The sequence below is a fragment of the Erigeron canadensis genome, chromosome 1 (genome assembly GCF_010389155.1).
Source record: "Erigeron canadensis isolate Cc75 chromosome 1, C_canadensis_v1, whole genome shotgun sequence".
NCBI lineage: Eukaryota > Viridiplantae > Streptophyta > Magnoliopsida > Asterales > Asteraceae > Erigeron > Erigeron canadensis.
Genome location: NC_057761.1, coordinates 30,052,268 through 30,068,923, shown reverse-complemented (window position 1 = coordinate 30,068,923; position 16,656 = coordinate 30,052,268). Strand labels below are relative to the sequence as shown.

At 34.8% G+C, this 16,656-nt stretch overlaps 1 long non-coding RNA gene across 1 annotated transcript; it reads right to left on the bottom strand.

Moving 5' to 3' along the window:
• Positions 1-420: 420 nt before the first annotated feature.
• On the bottom strand, positions 421-2,494 carry LOC122608521. Its single transcript, XR_006325239.1, has 4 exons — positions 1,577-2,494; positions 1,291-1,506; positions 1,022-1,059; positions 421-924 (listed from the first exon to the last, which is right to left on the bottom strand). It is a non-coding gene; the product is annotated as an uncharacterized LOC122608521 (long non-coding RNA).
• Between the last annotated feature and the right edge of the window lie 14,162 nt (positions 2,495-16,656).

Below are 16,656 nucleotides of genomic sequence, written 5' to 3'. Positions count from 1 at the left end.
AAATAATTAATATAATATTAAAATTTTGTATGAATTCACTTTAATCTGTTCATAGTAGCATCAGACAAATTGAAAAATTACTAAATTTGTTGTCAGTACTGTATTATGCTAGTTAGTGTTAATAGCACTACTAGAAACACAGTTATTCTTGACGTGCAATGCGCGTCATAAATGGGTCAGATGACGCGCAAATGCGCGTCAAGGAAGGACCAGTCATAAATTTTCATTACCCACATTTGGGCGTCATCCTTCTATGACGCGCACTTATGACACACATTTATAACTCTCCTTTATGACCCTCTTTTCTGACGTGCGTTTTTGCGTGTCATAACTTTTTTTTTTTTAAATAATTTATTTCAATTCCTAATTTTCTATTAAATGAGAATTAAAAACCTGATAATACAAAATTAAAAACACAAATATCAAAATAACGCATTTCATATATATATCAAAACAATGAGGTTAATTCAAGTACTAATTCACGATTAGTCACAAGTTAATTAACAACAAAAATTACATATCGATAGTAATTCACAGGAGTCAACTCTAAAAGGGTTTCATCAGCAAGAACCGTAACCCCAAATGGTCCCAATATTCCACTTTCAGCTGCACCCGAGCTTGTGGTGCAGTTGTGCAAAAACAGCATGTAAACTGAGCAATAATCATTCAGGACTATAAACCAAGACAAACAAGTGCCTGGACTCTATGAGGTGCAGGTCAAAAAAGCTATTGGTAATTGTTATCCCAATTAGACGAAGGCAAATTACCAATAGCTTATTTATGAAGAGCTCATCAGTTTGTTTGCGCGCAGGGCCATTCTCAACAATACTCGCACGACTTGAAAATTCAGTGAACAAATAGTTTCTCCCATGTCTGATGAACTTGGGCTAATCTGGACAAACATTAGGGTCTTACAGTCACCTCCTGTAGAATTTTAGAGCTTAAAAGTTAGTTTCATACAAACCTAACAGCTGGGATTTAAAAATAATAAGCTATATATGTATCCAATTAAGAACCTCACCTATAGAGCTCTACAGGATATGAGTAAGTTTGGAATTCCTGATTTGGCAACAATAAGACGAATTCAAAAATAGTATATGGAGGTTGTAGAGTGAGCAAAGTTGATATATAGGGGCAGGCTTGGGATAAACTAAGATTAATATACTTGGGATGTTTTGAAATTAGTCAATGTATAAATCAATGTCCAAAAAATATCTAGTTTGAAGTATTCATAATTTTCTTCTCAGACTTTTTAGTCCACATCCCTTAACTAAAAGAGGTCGGGTATACCTGTAAGGGGTGTGACTAGCCTTTGATGCTACAGCAGAAATTACATCTCCTAATGCTGAAAGCGATTTGTTGATGAAGTTTGATTCAGTCAATCTTTCACCTTGAAGCTCTATCTTTCCCCCTCGCTCACTCCCTGCCAAGTCCACTAGCCAAAGGTGGCTTCTAGTCTTATCTCCATTCACTAAATTCTCCCCACAAACAGTGACTCGCAATAGGCTGTAATATTATAATTAAGATTCCACATATTGATTTTTGGACATTTACAAAGAAAATTATGGAGATTTACCAGTGAGAACGGCTACTAAGCTCATTAGCACTTGTTGATCCAACAAAACGAGCTCCACTCCCTCTCTTAAGTCTTAAGCAATTCCCAAACTTGTGAGGTGCTGCTGACCTACACCTCAGAGAGTCCAGGCACTTGATGGCTTCCTTGTGAGGTGTTGCTAAGGAGTTAAAAAAAAAGTAAATCAAGTGACGAGTTAAAAAAAACTCTCATATACTGATATAAACTGAGCAATAATCATTCAGGACTATAAACCAAGACAAACACTACATCGAAATCAGATTCACTTTCATTCAAGCATTATCACAAACACCTTATATGCATTCTTAATAAAACTCAATTTCAGACATAATTTTCAACCAATAAACTCATTAATTCAGCAAGAAACTTACAAATTCACCAATAAACTCATAAATTCAGAAAAACTGATTACGCATCACCTAAGTAACGATTCAGAATAGAAAGATTTTAAGAGAGAATTACAGATCGATCGAGTAAAAGAGAAGAACAACCATTAAACTAATCACACAAAGCAGTAGAGAAGTACACAACTAACAGAAAAATACACCAAATAATCAAAAATAATTGCAGCAAATATAGAACAAACGTAAGCAAATAAAAGAAATGAAAAAGAAGAAGAGATCAATAACACAAACAGTGCTAGTAGGCAGTGAACGAAGATAAATTAGAATTTAAAAAACCCAATCGCAAAATTAGGTTTTCGAGCGAATTTAGGGTTTCGAGAAAACGAAATACGCCCTATTCGCATAAATCTTGACACGATCGAAGAATCAAATACTGATAAACAAAGAGAAATATCAAAAAGATTTATTATTAGGATCTGAATTATTATTACAATAGTTATATGAAAACAAAAATTATGTTTATATCATCCGGATGATGAACTAAACATATGATATATCTCAGAGATTGATTCGAAGAAAAAGAGAAAGATGATAATAACATATGATATATCTATCGGACACCATTCAATAAAACAACAATTTTATTGAAGATACTTTCGAATTATAATAATTAAATTACAAGTAAATTAAGTACTACTTAACAATACAAAAATACAAATAAAGAATATAACAGAAATAGAAAGAAAGGCAAAAAAAAAAACGGGCTGAGGAAATGGTTAAACCAAGGTCCCTTAAAACTGATTTCGGGCCACCCAAGTGAACCCGACAGTTTCCCAGGGTACAACAGCCAAAGCAGATTGTACTGCCGGAGTTAACCACAACCCGGAATTATACCTTCAAAAACAAAACGAAATGAAGAAAATGAAAGAAAATCTGGTTGATGATCCAGTTTGAGAGAGTGTTTTTGCAGTTTTCTAACTACCAAAACACCACTAAGTATAGTTTATATACATATAAACTGGTTAGTGGATGTTTTAGTGGGACACATGTTGGTTTGCATGATTGAACAACATGTGTTACACTTAAGGCTAAGTCAAGTGTCCTGCCAGGTGCAAGGCCTGGAATTAGACCACCCACTGAGCCATATACAACGACCCACTGAGCCATAATCAAGCCATGTAAGCCTTAACCGAGCTATACTGAACTAGCCAAAAATAAAGACGGCTCAATAGCCTCATCGCCCACGCCCCCGGTCCCGGTCCAGGGCGCGGGCGCGTCGGGTGCTTCGCACCCTCCTAGCTCACTTGGGGGCTACCCTTATAAGGAATTATAATTCCTCCAACACTCCTCCTTATAAACATACTTAATGTTTATTCTTCTACCAATGTGGGACACAATCACATTAGTTAATTATTTTTTCTAACTCCTTTTTAACATATCTATTAACTTGGATATTCTATGTTATTACATAAAATTTCCAACAATCCCCCACATTAATAGATATGGTTATTAAAGATAAATTCCGACAGTCAAGTATTGCAGGATAAGTAGGTGTTACCCTTTGAACTTTCCTTTGTGAGTGCACTTAGTCTCCTAGCAGTTAGTAGAACTTGATGTCTTTGAACTAACTCCTTTTTACGTAGACGTTATTGCACATCACACAATACTTTCCCTAGTCTAGTTAACTCCTCACTTTCGTGTCCGTTATGGTCATGGAACACTATCCTGGTTCTGCGAGAGCTCTAGGAATTGCGCCCCCACAATTCCATTCGAAGCGACCACACTTCTCTCTAACATAGGTGATTGCTCACAATCATTAAAAGCTATAAGCTTAACCTCTATGATATCATTGATTTGATATATGAATGGACTAGGAAAAATTTGCAACTCACTTTATTGTGGTGGGTTCTCCCCCCACAGTGACTGTAAACTCCCTTTGATGTTTGGGGTACTCCCCACAATGACTTCCTCTATTCGTACAATTAGGTTGTCCTATTGAACCTAGATCATGGGATCTCCATTTACATCTAGGTTAGGTTTTCCTTCGTACAAATTTACTCAATAGGCTTTAGTCCCATTCCTCTTGATGACTTATAAACTGCCTCACTACTTAAACCTTTAGTTAGCGGATCCGCAATGTTATCCTTTGACCTAACATAGTCAACAGTGATAACCCCTGTTGTGAGCAGTTGTCGTATACTATTATGCCTACGACGAATATGTCTTGACTTGCCATTATACATTGTATTTTGAACTCTACCAATAGCCGATTGGCAATCACAATGTATACAAATAGCTGTTAATGGCTTTGGCCATCTTGGAACATATTCCAAGAAATGTCGTAGCCATTCTGCTTCTTCTCCAGCTTTATCCAATGCTATAAATTCATATTCCATCGTGGATCTAGCAATTAGCGTTTGCTTGGACGATTTCCAAGTTATAGCTGCTCCTCCAAGAGTAAATACATATCCACTTGTGGATTTGGAATCCTTTATATCGGATATCCAATTAGCATCACTATATCCTTCCAATACAGCTGGATCTCGACCAAAATGCAGCCCATAATTCTTTGTATATCTCAAGTATCTTAGTAACCTAGTCATAGCCTTCCAATGTTCCAAACTAGGATTACTAGTATATCTACTTAGCCTACTAACAGCATAGGCTAAGTCAGGCCTAGTACTTGTCATGAGATACATTAAGCTGCCAATTACCCTTGAGTACTCCAATTGAGCAACACCTTCACCTCTATTTTTCGATAGATGTTGCGTGGTATCTATTGGAGATCGAGCGACTCTTGAGTCCTCGGGACTGAATTTCTCAAGGATCTTGTCCACATAGTGAGATTGACTTAACACTAGACCATCTTGGGTTCGAGTAATTTTCATTCCAAGAATGACATCTGCTAAACCCATATCCTTCATGTCAAATCTCTCCTGCAACATGTCTTTGGTAAATTTGATCATACTATCATCACTACCCACAATGAGTATGTCATCGACATATAGACAAAGTATAACATATCCCTTAGATATGTCTTTGACATAAACACATTTATCACACTCATTAATCCTGAAACCATTATCGAGCATGACTTGATCAAACTTTTGGTGCCATTGCTTTGGAGCTTGTTTCAATCCGTACAAAGACTTGACAAGTTTACAAACTTTGTCCTCCTGGCCAGGAGCGGAAAAACCCTCAGGTTGTTCCATATATATTTCTTCATCAAGCTCTCCATTGAGAAATGCGGTTTTTACATCCATTTGATGTATTTCCAAATTTCTCAATGCTGCAATCGCAAGCACCAATCTGATCGAAGTTACTCGAGTTACAGGCGCATATGTGTCAAAGTAATCAAGATCTTTCTTTTGTCTATATCCTTTGACCACAAGTCTTGCCTAGTACTTATCAATAGAGCCATCAGATTTCATCTTTTTCTTGAATATCCAACAATGTTCAAGTGGTTTACAACCAGGTGGAAGATGAACTAATTCCCAAATATGATTCTGCAAAATAGAATCAATTTCACTCTTAATGGCTTCTTTCCATTGAGGCGCTTCTTGTGAAGTAACCGCTTCATTATATGTTTGAGGTTCACTCATAACCATATAAGAAACAAAATCAGGCCCGAAAGATTTTTCAATCTTTTGCCTTTTGCTTCTTCGCGGTTCTACTTCTTCTTCCTCTGATTGTTCTTGATGATCATCTGGAACAATCTTATCAACCGGAGTTGATGTAGAAGATTTTCCTCGATCCAAACGAGGAAACACATTTTCAAAAAACGAAGCATTTCTTGACTCAAGTATACTGTTTTTGTGTATTTCCGGGTTCTTAGACTCATGTACTAGAAACCGATATGCACTACTATGTTCAGCAAGATTTGAGGATTCACAATCGCTACCATGCTTAGCATATCCTATGAATACACAATCAACAGTTTTTGGTCCTATCTTTTGAACTTTAGGTGGTGGAACCACCACCTTTGCTAAACACCCCCACACTTTCAAGAACTTATAGGATGGTTTTCTATTAAACCATAACTCATAAGGTGTAACATCCTTTTTCTTGAAAGGTATCTTGTTCAAAAGATAGTTTGCCAATAAAACTGCATCTCCCCACATATCTTGTCCTAAGCCCGAGCTTATTAACATGGCATTCATCATCTCTTTAAGAGTTCGATTTTTCCTTTCAGCAATGCCATTTTGTTGTGGGGTATAAGGAGCTGTTTGCTCATGGATAATACCATTTTGAGCACAAATTTCAGCAAATGGAGAAACATATTCACCTCCTCTATCACTCCTTAATCTTTTAATCTTTTTGTTGAGTTGATTCTCAACTTCATTTTTGTACAAGATAAACTTATCTATTGCTTCATTCTTGCTCTTTAGTAAGTATACATAGCAATATCTTGTACAATCATCAATAAATGTAATGAAATATTTGTTACCACCTCGAGTGGGAATCGATCTAAAATCACATACATCGGTATGGATTAAATCAAGTGGCTCGGTGTTTCGTTCAATAGATTTGAAAGATTTCGTGGTTTGTTTAGCTTCAACACAAGTTGGACATTTAGAATTAGAATCAATGTTAAAAGATGGTATACAATTTAACTTAATTAAACGACGCATTGAATTAAAATTCACATGTCCAAGACGATTATGCCAAATTTTAGAAGACTCAATCAAATAAGCGGAAGTAGAAGCATTTTCATTCACTTGCTTAATAGGTACAACATTGAGCTTAAACATCCCATTAAGGGCATAACCTTGACCAACATACAAACCACGTTTAGTTAACACAAACTTATCACTTTCAAACACTAAACGAAACTCATTCTTGTTAAGCAACCAACCTGACACAAGACTCTTGCGCAATTCGGGAACATACAACACATTGGTTAACTTGAGTTCTCTCCCCGAAGTCCACTTGAGGATCACATCGCCTTCACCCTTGATATCGGCGGTGGCGGCATTTCCCATATACAACTTTTCTTCACCGGATATTTCTTTCAAGTTATGGAACATAGTCTTATCCGGACACACATGACGGGTTGCACCCGTATCAACCCACCATCCTTTGATTCCATCAGTGGTAAGATTGACCTCTTCCAACTTAGCCGTGAGGTTAGAAATCATAGCAACAAGAGCCATGTTATCTTCGATCATATTTGCCCTTTCCTTCCTTGGATTCTTGCATTGATCAGCTCGGTGACCAGATTCACCACAATTGTAACACTTCCCTTTGAACAAACTAACCTTCTTCTTCACACCACCATTCTTTGGACTCAAATCCATCCTTTTTCCTTTGTTCTTCTTAATAGGACCTTTCCCTTTACCCTTGAAATTACCTTTTCCTTTGGAACTTTGTCCATGTTCAACAAAGTTGGCCTTAGCAAGACATTCAATATGACCACCATTTTGAGCACCTCTATTGTCTTCCTCAATTCGAAGACGAAAAATAAGCTCTTCAACGGTCATTTGCTTTCGCTTATGCTTAAGGTAGTATTTAAAATCCAACCAACTTGGGGGCAACTTTTCAATCATGGAAGCAACTTGAAATGTTTCACCAAGAACCATTCCTTCTGATAAGATTTCACTGATTATGATTTGCAATTCTTCAACCTGTGCCATAACAGTTTTAGAGTCAACCATTTTAAACTCTAAAAACCTTGCAACAATGAACTTTTTAGTTCCGGCATCTTCGGTTTTGTATTTCTTTTGCAAAGATTTCCATAAATCTTTTGCAGTTGTTATTTTGCAAAATACATTATATAGTGAATCAACTAGACCATTTAACACATAGTTTCGGCATAGATATTCAGAATGCTTCCAAGCATCAACAGCACTTACTGATTGAGCATCAGTAGAACCTTCAGGAATTTGAGGTGCTGTTTCAGTTAGGAATCTCGCAAGATTCAAAGTGGTCAAATAGAACAACATCTTTTGTTGCCACATCTTGAAGTTGTTTCCAGAAAACTTTTCTGGTTTTTCACAGTGGTTGGCCATAGTTTGGGCAGCTTGGGTACCTACTAAAGGTCCCATGCTTGTAGAGACAGTAAGTCCTACAGATTGTGAAACATTTGCACCAACGGTGTTGGTGGTGGTAGAAGAAGTAGTTCCATTAGTAGAGGAGTTCATTTCAGTAGCCATTTCTGAAATCGAACAATCAAAGTTTTACTAAAAAACTTGCAGAAAGTAAAGACTAATTTAAATGAATAACTTTACAGAAAAGTACATAATAAAGTTTTGGAAAACATATTTCTGTAATTCGAATTAATATAATGGTGAAGAAAGAAAGTCAGTTTTAAGATTGTTGGACACCATTCAAGAAAACAACAATTTTATTGAAGATACTTTCAAATTACAATAATTAAATTACAAGTAAATTAAGTACTACTTAACAATACAAGAATACAAATAAAGAACATAACAGAAATAGAAAGAAAGGCAAAAAAAAAACGGGCTGAGGAAATGGTTAAACCAAGGTCCCTTAAAACTGATTTCGGGCCACCCAAGTGAACCCGACAGTTTCCCAGGGTACAACAGCCAAAGCAGATTGTACTGCCGGAGTTAACCACAACCCGGAATTATACCTTCAAGAACAAAACGAAATGAAGAAAATGAAAGAAAATCTGGTTGATGATCCAGTTTGAGAGAGTGTTTTTGCAGTTTTCTAACTACCAAAACACCACTAAGTATAGTTTATATACATATAAACTGGTTAGTGGATGTTTTAGTGGGACACATGTTGGTTTGCATGATTGAACAACATGTGTTACACTTAAGGCTAAGTCAAGTGTCCTGCCAGGTGCAAGGCCTGGAATTAGACCACCCACTGAGCCATATACAACGACCCACTGAGCCATAATCAAGCCATGTAAGCCTTAACCGAGCCATACTGAACTAGCCAAAAATAAAGACGGCTCAATAGCAGCTCGCAGCGATGCGAGCGTGCTAAGTGCGCCACTAAAACGCCACATTACGCCTCATCGCCCACGCCCCCGGTCCCGGTCACGGGCGTGGGCGCGTCGAGTGCTTCGCACCCTCCTAGCTCACTTGGGGTGTAGCCCCTTATAAGGAATTATAATTCCTCCAACACCCCTCCTTATAAACATACTTAATGTTTATTCTTCTACCAATGTGGGACACACTCACATTAGTTAATTATTCTTTCTAACTCCTTTTTAACATATTTATTAACTTGGATATTCTATGTTATTACATAAAATTTCCAACAATATCTCAGAGATTGATCCGAAGAAAGAGTCAATAATAGAGCTTTGATTTAGGGTTTTTTCTTGATAAAGTGTGTGTGTGTTGGAGATGGATGGCAATGGTGATGAGAGCGGCAGAGATCGATGGCGATCGGGTTTGATAGGTAGGGGGTGGCTGTGTGTGTGTTTTTTGAATTGCGAGTGTCAAATGGGTGTTTTGACAAGGAGGTGGAAATTATTTTAGGGGTGTATCAGGTAGCTGACAAATTTTTAACAGACTATGACCCATATGTTATGACGTTTCTGAAAACGCGTCATCCTCGACAGGATTATGACCTTTATTTTATGACTTCTCACTTTGCGCGTCATCTATTAGCGTGTGTCATAAAAAGCGGGTCAAGGATAGACCTGTTTCTAGTAGTGTAGGATAAAACTAGTTAATTGATCCCGCGCGTTGCTGCGGATTATGTTTTTTATACAATAAAAATGACAACTAACTATCTAGTAATAACATTAAAAATATTGTAAATAAATAATAAGTCGTATAAAAACACAAACAATAACTATATTAATGCTTTAAATGTTTTATAAAGTTTTATGAATTTAAGACGTAAGAATAATGAAAATTATTATATATTAAAAAGGTTATATATATGTATAAAAACGGAAGAAAAATAATCAAAAACTAAATCTTTAAAAGTAAAACATAACTGTGTGCAAAATTGTATGATGAAGCCTGAGAAGCCAAAACTTTAGTGTCAATGAAAACGAAAATTTTGATGTGAGGATACAAGTTAAAAGATAAAACTTTCATTAAAAAAATAAGTAAACATGTAGCAATATAATAAAAATAATGTAAAAGAATATTAAGATGCATAAAAACATAAACAATAACTATATTAATGTTTTAAATGTAACATGAACGTAAGACGTAACGATGATAAAAGTTATTGTATAATGAAAACATTATATGTATAAAAAGACAAATGAAAATAATCAAAAACCAAATGTTTAAAAGTAAAACCGTAACTGTGTGAAAGTTGTTTGATGAAAACATGAGAACCTAAGTGTAAAAGTTAAAAAAATAAAAGTTTTAGGGGGTTAAAATGAAATTTAGTTAAAATTAGTATGTGTTTTAAAAGCTTATAAATTCCACGTATAAAGTACATGTACATTTACATCCGTTTTTATTATATATAATGTGTTTCTTAACATATAAATTTTAAAGACTTGGAAGTAAAAAGTGGTTTAGTTTTGAAATTCAGTATTATGTTCATGCGTGGGGTAAAAGATTTATAAATCCTAGTTTTGAGTCGTTGAAGGTATTATTAGAAAAAAAAAATCATCATTATCTTCTTTTTTGAACTCAAATTAAAATATATCACATGGTTTATATTGCTCTTTATGAATAATTTTAAACATGTCAATAGAGTTGATAGTCTAATGGTAAAATATTTGACTTTGTGGTATTTTAATATCACAATTATTTTATTTATTTATTTTTTTAACAGCGTTTTAGTAGTTAGTTGTTAGTATTCGAAACGTCATAGTGACATCCAATTAGGCAGTATTCGGTGCACGATCCACGCATGCCTGGGATGAAACTCATGACTCTCGAAAACCCTCCCTAATAATCCACTCCTACAAATGTAGGAAGTGAGATTCGAACCCCGGTAAATTTCCCAAGATCACAGACCTTAATTCTAAACTTTTTTTTTTTTTTCAGAATATAAACTATTAGATATCAGTTGATACTTATATGATACATCTCTCTCATTATTATGTTATTATTAGAAAGATAAATGTATGTGATAGCGCATGTTCAAATATTAATTTTAAGAAAAATATTAAATTAGTTACACCAGTACATTTTACTACTAAATGTATGTGATAGCGCATGTTTGCAACACGGGTGAATTGATGGTGATATGAGTAAGTTGCGTGCAAGACAAATTCGTATGATAAATGACAACACGCGATTTCTCCCGCACCTGGTGGGCCGGGGCCCCCGGCAGCATAAGTCAGTCTTGAGTTGGTATAACATGAACCACTTTTTGCCAACTAGTATCCGTGAAACTTGACTCATAATAAATACAGACGATTTTGATACTGTTACTATATGGGCCCCACTTACATTTTTTACCTTCAAAGTTCAAAGTAACAAAAGGATACAAAGGTGTTTTAAAAAAAAAAAAGGATACAAAGAGATGCTTTAGCTGGACCATTTTTTATCACATCCCAAACTATTAATGTTAAGAATTAAAATCTTGTTCATCGATCACCTAATTTGAAAAGCGACAATAATATCCAATCTTATTTTCCACGGGTGAGAGGTAAAACGTGTTATACCTATCCTAAAGGGTAGAGGCTGTTTTAGAATAACTTTCATTCATTTTGTTAGAGAGTAAAAATTGTAGAGAGAAAATTGAATCTTTGACTCATAGTCTCTAAAATTAAAAGGTTTTTCATTTTACCCAAACCTACTTGTTGATTACTTGATCATCTATTTTAGAAGATGCAAGATATCGTGTTTGTGATTGTCTTTGTGACCGGATTTAATTAAACAACCACCATTCAATTTTTTTCTGATTTGAATCATTTGATATATATTGGATCATCTCAACTATTTTTATCAAATCCTTGCGCTCCCTTTTTCCAATAAGTCAGATCTAAAACTCAAAGAATACATTCTGATGAGTACGGAAATTGTCAATCTTTGATTTATTACTCGTATGACATATGCATTTTTACTTTTTTAGCACCCAAGTCAATGAGTCATAGGAAAGTGACTTTTTATTTTGATTTTATCCGTTTGAGAAATGGAATTGTTTATATTGAAGATGACATAAGATACATAAATTTTGTCAACCTGATCGAGTTGTAAGTTCAGTATATATACAAACAAACGCGTGACATTACCATAAGACCATTCGTAATCGTTCACCCTTTCACCTACACTTTTTTCTGCCTCATCAACATCACCTTTTCATTTCTTTCACCTTATATTTTTCCCCTTAACCATTCACTTATCATTTGGTCCCCACTATTATTTAATTAAAAACACAATACCTTACAATCTTTCACCCTATATCCAATCAAAATAAAAAAAAAACAAAAAAAAATATATATAAATAAAAAAAACACTCCACATTTTGTCTTTTTACCTAGGTGATCACAATCACCTTCTCCCCGTCACTTACACTTATCACCTATACTCCTTAATCATTCACCTTTACCCTTCACCTACCTGTATTACCTACCTTTACAAATGCTCTAAGTTGGTTCTAATAATTAATTAACTTATACTATTATACTTGCCAATGGGGTTGGTGGCTCATTGGTAAGGTTTTTGACCTTGGGGGTAACCACCTGGGTTCGAGTCTCACTTCCTACATTTGTCAGGTGGATTAATAGGGATTTTTCGAGAGTCCTGGGTTTCATCTCAGGCATGCGTGTAATTTAAAACTATGAGTAGATTAGAATGTCGTTCTAAAAAAAAAACTTATACTATTATACTTTGTATTTTATTTTGTTTGTCCATTAATATAAAGATTATAATTCTTAGTTATCTTAACTACTTTATTTATAAAGCATTTGACACTCTTATTTTTCTATATAAAAAAACTTGATTTACTTAAACTATTCATCTCCCTTATTCCTTAATTTAAATATCTCCACCTAATATACCTACAATACGTTTAATGAAATTATTTACCACATACATCCCTCAATACTTAAATTAACTACAATATCTTCTTTTATATCATTTAATTTGTATAAATGACTCACTTCCAACACCGCCACCCATCTCCACCACAGCCACCCGTTGCCGCCGCCACCGTCACCACCACCGCACTGGCACACCTTGCTGGCATGTGACTTCATATAATTAAAGATCAAGTCTTTTAGTTAATAAAATTAAATTAATTGGCATGATTAAGTTTGTATTAAATTTTTCTGTTAATATAAAGATTAAAACTTTTTATGTAAGTTAAAAACAACTTATGGTTAAGGTTAATTGTCATTAGCAAAACACTTAGAAATGAATATAACTTAAATGATATTAATAATGATAGTTAATTAAGGATTTATACTATGTAAACAGGGTTGGGTTCAAATTTAGTGTCAGCAAAAATGCTCACAAGAGATAGAAATGAGTACTTTCTCTTGGAATTGAAGTCGTTGAGGATGTGAATAAACAATATAAAAGTCATTACCGTTAACTCTAAATATGTCGTCAATTAACAAAACATATAGAAATGTCTTCTTTATTACAAGAGTGATCAATAACTATTGATAGAAATATTTAAAATAGTGGGGAAGATGATGAAACTTATATGTAGAGGATTTATATAATTATATTAATCATGATTACTATTGTTTTCATATATCAACTGATTATTTAACTAAATTTTCTATGTATGGACATGCAGGTACATGCAGGTATGCATGTTGGATAGAAAATTTTGGATCTTTTTGAGAAGGAACGAAAAGTAATTTGAGATTAATCATGCACCGTTTTATATTGTTACAGGGTAACACCATCAGGCAAAAGTCAATCCGATCAAGGCATTTGCGGCGACGTCGCTGCTAATACTCTGACACTGACAGGGGGCCCGTTATTTTCTCTGCCAGATTTACCATTACGGACATGGGGGCCCGCAGTATTAGCGGCGACGTCGCCGCTAATACTTCCTGGTCGGGGTTTGACTTTTTTTAGTCTGGTGGGTTTACGCTCCTCATTTATTTATATATGGGAAGTGATATTCGTACCACCAAACTTGATTAACTTACCATACTGTACAAGTATTACAACACATTGTACAAACAGTTAATGCATAAGTGTGATAAATCAATCAACTTAAATAGTACTAATATCACCTCCCTCTATATATATACGTAACCTGTAACCACAAGTCACAAGCATCAAGTGATCCTTCTGATCCCACGTACTTTAATTTAAATTTGTTTTCTTCTAAAATAATACAGTACATCCATAAGGATTTTGTCTCACTTCTTGTTATTATTGTCATGTGACAATTATATTAATTAAATAATTTAACTAAAATTTTCAACTATGTACAACAAAGTATTGTCATAAATTCTTATGAACAGGAACTGTCTTACGTACTGGAATGCTATTCTTAAATTAACAACCAAATGGTTAAATTTTTGGATGGGAAATGATAAATCCTCCTAACCAAATAGTTTAATAATCCTCCAAATATATTAAGAAGGTGATATGTGGTATTCACTAATTTTCTTTCCTAATCTTGTCCTCTAATTTTCCACGGGGCGTACTATTGACACCAAGGAATTTGGCTATTGACACCATACCTTAAAAGGGGCGAAATTTGCCCCTTCTGACTTGAAAATTCGCCCCTTCTGCTAGTGACGGTCAACCTTTATTCAACGTCATTATTTAATTTTGACTTTTACCTTGGGCAGAAGGGGCGAAATATCTTGGTATTTAAATTCCTAATCCATACATACTAGAGGTGCGCAAAAACCGATCCAAAAAACCAAAAACAGAAATAAAGATAAAACTGAACCAAGAAACCGAAAACCAAATAAAGGATTGGTTTGGTTTTGGTCTTCTAGAAACCGAAAGGATCGGTTCGGGTTTCGGTTTCATATATAAAACCGAAACGAACGGAAATCATATATGACTTAACTTATTATATATTTGTGTTCTAGTGTTAATATTTAGTACATGGTCTTATGGATCATTCAAACATTAAAGAAGAAGATGTGGAAGTATCAATATACTTACTGATGATATACCCATACGGAGCTTTAGCTCCGTACCCGAAGCAGAATACGAAGTCATCTTCGTACAGGTAAAAACACTTATACCCATAACGGAGCTCGATCTCCGCTTAACATGACTACCCCGGAGCCCCAAAGGTAACGAATACCAAGCTCCGATGAGATATACAAGAAAGATCGGACAAAAATCTTTCCCATGATAATCTTATTAAACATATATCGAAGCTCCGATATACTCGGACACAACTTGTTAACAAGATTATCACAAATCTCCTCAAGAAGGAAACAAGATATTCACAAAGTAGGAAGAGATTTACCCTAATTCTCTTACCATCCTCTCCAAGTTATTTACCCTCTATATAAATAGAGGACGAAGCCTCACGGCAAAAATATAATCAACAATACATTCGATATTCAAAACCCTACAAATCATTCATAGTTTATTCGACCTTCGTATAAACCCTAAACAAAACCCATAAATCCTAAACAAAACCCACAAACCCTAAGTCGAAGATAACGACTTAGGACCAATAAATCATAGGCGTAAAGCGGTCTCCGACCCTCTGACCGTAAGGGAATCGCTGATAAACACCAACAACCACACTCACACATCCGGTTGAACCATAATGCGATTATTTGATCAAACACTCACTATGTTTGAAAACGGGAACATGATTATAATAATCTTATTCATGCAATCTTCTTTCACTGTTGTTAATATCTTTGAAAGTATATTTTGGTTGTTTAGATTAACGTAGCCATTATGGTTCTTTCATCATCAATACTCTTATTTATACTATCTCCGATTTGAAAAACCAAAAACTGAATCAACGGATTGGTTTGGTTTTGGTCTTCTAGAAACCAAATGGATCGGTTCGGCTTCAATTTCATATATAAAAACCGATGGTAAAAACCGAACCGACTTCAGTAATACTATGTCCTTACGTGTTCTTCTTTAGCCGGAGATAAACGTCTAGCAAACGCATGACCATACACATCATTTGTGTCATAATTATGTGTATGATATATCACATTTACTCTCGAATCATATGTCTTTGAATAATGACCATGCAACTTGAAAGGACAATTACATTTTTTCAATAAAACTTTTTTTGATGTTCGTCCTCCTCTTACGGTATACTCTACCACCATCACACATGAATAATACCATAGAAATATCATCGGCTGCTTCTTTGTTTGATCTACCATTGACTAGGAAATAAAACAACATTTTATATAGTTATGAGTTATGACACTATTACACAAATGTAAATAGAACACCCTAAATAAAATCCGTTATTCTTATTGACTGGAACATATTAAGGCCACCTAAATAGAACCCCCAAAATGGAGCCCGCTATCTTTATTAATTAGGTCATATTAAGGCCACCTAAATAGAACACCCAAAATAGAACCCGTTTTTCTTATTAACCGGAACATATTAAAGGCACCTAAACAATAACCCTAAATAAAACCTGCTTTTTTTAACACCGGTCATATTAAAACCACTTTTACGAATCCTAATGAAACCCCAAGTTAAATAGAATTTGATTTTTGGTGTAAGACCATGGCCAACGTCCCGCCCTATTTCTTATTAAATTTTTTAAACATTGATCTTTCCCTCCCTCAAATTAGATTTTCTCAAAATCAAAATCATACCTTTAAAAAAAATAAAAATCATACAGACTATCTTTATCTTCCTTGACTCCTTTTAACCCCATTGAATTAAAATG